This window comes from Chrysochloris asiatica, unplaced genomic scaffold (genome assembly GCF_000296735.1).
Source record: "Chrysochloris asiatica unplaced genomic scaffold, ChrAsi1.0 scaffold00008, whole genome shotgun sequence".
Classification (NCBI taxonomy): Eukaryota; Metazoa; Chordata; class Mammalia; order Afrosoricida; family Chrysochloridae; genus Chrysochloris; species Chrysochloris asiatica.
In genome coordinates, this window is record NW_006408526.1 from 19,767,833 (window position 1) to 19,771,157 (window position 3,325).

A 3,325-nucleotide genomic window follows, 5' to 3' on the forward strand; every position below is an offset into this window, starting at 1 on the left:
AGTTGTATCATCTGCATATCACAGGTTGTTAATGTGTCTTCCTCCAATCCTGACACCACGTTTTTCTTCACAGAATCCAGCTTCTTGTATTATTTGCTCAGCATACAGGTTGAGTACTACTAGTGAGTCCTTTTCCTCAGAAGAACTCTCAGAAATTCCTGATCGCATCCTTTGTAAGTAAACAATGATTATACATATAACTATGTTACATGTATATCTGTCAATTATTCACATTTACTACTGTGCTAATAACTTAGCGTAGTAGTTATGAATTGGGCTGCTAATCTCATGGTCAGCAGTTTGAAATTACCAGCTGTTCTGTGGGAGAACGATGAGGCGCCCGTAAAGATTTAAAGCCTTGGAACCCTATGCAGGGTCACTCTGAGTCAGAACCAACTCTACGGCACACAACAACAATACTGTCTGTACATTGTTGTTGTTAATTAGGTGCCATTGAGTTGGTACCGACTCATAGTGACCCAGTATACAACAGGACGAAACACTGCCTGGTCCTGGGCCAACCTTACAACTGTTGCCACGCTTGAGCCCGATGATGCTGCCACTTGGCCAATCCATCTAGCTGGAGGTATTCCTCTTTTTCTCTGACCCTCCACCTTACCATACATGATATCCTTCTCCAGCAACTGGTCCCTCCTGACAGTATGTCCAAAGTATGAGAGACGCAGAATGGCCATCCTGAACTTCAAGGAGCACTCTGGCTGCATTTCTTCCAACACAGATCTGTTGGTTCTATGGACAGCCCACAGCACTTTCAATATTCTCCTCCAACACCATAACTCAAAAGCATCAATTCTTCTACAGTCTTTCTTATTCACTGTCCAGCTTTTGCATGTACATGAGGTTATTGAAAATACCATGGCTTGGGTTAGGCACACCTTAGTCCTCAAGCTGACAACACTTTAAAAAGGTCTTGTGTAGCAGATTTGCCTTACACAATACACGTCGTTTGATTTCTTAACTACAGCTTCCATGAGTGTTGACAGTTGATCCAAGAAGAATGAAGTCCTTAACAACTTCAATCTTTTCTCCATTGAGAAGAATGCTGTTTATTGGTCCAGTGGTGAGGATTTTTAATCTTCTTTACATTGAGATGCAATCCATACTGAAGGCTGTGTGCTTTGATCTTCTTCAGTTAATATTTTAAGTCCTCTTCACTTTCAGCAAGCAAGGTTGTATCGTCTGCCTATCGCAGGTTGTTAATGAGTCATCTTCCTCCAATCCTGATGCCACATTTTTCACAGAACCCAGGTTCTCAGATAATTTGCTCAGCATACAGGATGAATAAGTATGGTGAAAGAACACAACCCTGTCACACACCTTTCTTTACTTTAAACCATTCAGTGTTCCCATGTTCTGTTCGAACAACTGCCTCTTGGTCCATGTACAGATTCTTCATGAGCACATTTAAGTGTTAATGAATAGTCATACTTCACAATGTTGTCCATTACAAAGCATAGATTTAAGAAATAATTTAGAAGACAGAGAAAAAAATAAACCAGCATATTAATTTTTTTTCTTGCGTTCTAATAAATCTTCTTAAACACTCACTGGGGTAATGAACACTCTACTTTAATCCCACAAGTAAAAGCTTGACAAGAAAAGCCATTAGGAAGTAAGCCAAAGGACTTGCAGCAACGAACCAGAGGCGTCTTCATTCCCCACAGAACAGGCAGCTTGTCTCAAGCTCACACGATGAGAAGTGGATGGGGGCTTTACTACATGCAGTCTCATATAGCTACAGACTCTCATTTCAGGGAACTTCTACCTTCTAGGCCTGCTCTTCACCTGCTTCTGGCCCTCCTTACCTGCCAGCTTGCCTCACACACTCACCAAACCCAAGGTGAATTCTGTTTTAGATCCTTGCATTCAGGCTCAAGGGAAGTCGCTAGGAAACATAAAAGTGACTAAAGAATTGTTGAGAGAATCCATATAAACAACAATATTCAGTAAAACACATTTTCCATTACAATAAGAAATATGGATGTGTGTGCATAAAGATATACACACACACATCCATATATAAAACTGTAGGAAATAATTTTCTACATGAGATTTTTATATAGTTTTTAACACAGAGTCTCATTTAATTGTCATAACAGGTATCTGAGGGAATAATGGTATTATCATCATCCTAATTGTACAGATGAGAGAGAGAAAGCAAACAGCGAGTAGTTTGTCCAGCCAACTACAGGTAGGATTCTACTGCAGGCAATGTGGTTACACAACCCACACTTTTAAAGTACTACGCTTTACTTCACGTTAACAAAGGATGCTTCACGTTCCATTATAGCCAAACTAAAGCAATTCTTTTCAATACAACATTTCATTTCTCAGTATACATTACAAAAAGGACTAAGTGCTGATTGATTCCTTTCTGGTTACTACATTTTGTTCACTGTAAATAACACTTCAATTTGCCTTGTAGTACAAAAGAAGCACTGGTCTGTGAACCACCAGGTCTGCAGTTCAAGCCTGCCAGCCAGTCCACAGGAGAAAGAGGCTTTCTGCTCCCTTGAAGATTTTCAAAAAGCCTTTGGAAACCCTATACTGGGACAGCTATGAGTTAGAACTGACTCAGCAGCCTTTAACAATAATAAATGCTAAATTCATCTAGATTTTTATTCTGTATGTTTAGAATATATAGACTGTATGCAAATGAAATCTGGGTGTGGTACTGTAGGATAAGCACTGGACTGCAAGCTCTGCGATTTAAACCCACCAGCTGCTCCTTGGAAACCCTACACAGGGTGGCTATGAGTCAGAACTGACTCAATGGCACTAAATAACAATTGTTGTTCAGTGCTGCCTAGCTGGTTCCAACTCAGCGATACTCAAAGAGTGGATGTCGAGCTTGAACCACTGACCTTGCTGTTCAAACCAACCAGGCAGTCCAGCACATTTATCTGCAGTGCCACACCCAGCGTGCTTGCAAATAGGTGGCTTAGAAGAATCAACAAAAGCGGGCTGTTTTTCACAAGGCAGAATAGCTAGGATATATGTGCACACAGCTGCTTATAATAGTGCTTTAAAAACTTGCACACACCAAATCTTTTTAAAAAGACCTTATCAAAGCTTTAAATTTAATTAATCATCTAATCAGGAGATTAAGTATACCATTTGTTAAGAGAAGACAACTTTCCAGGAATTTTAAAATTTCATTTAATCATTTAAAATTTAAAAATTTTAAATCAGTTTGTGATAGGAGGGCAGATAATAAAACCAAGATGTCTAATACATCCTTATTGCTATAATGACAAAAATTCTCTCTAAAGTTGGTCTGACCACAGACCTTTGCTCTACTGTT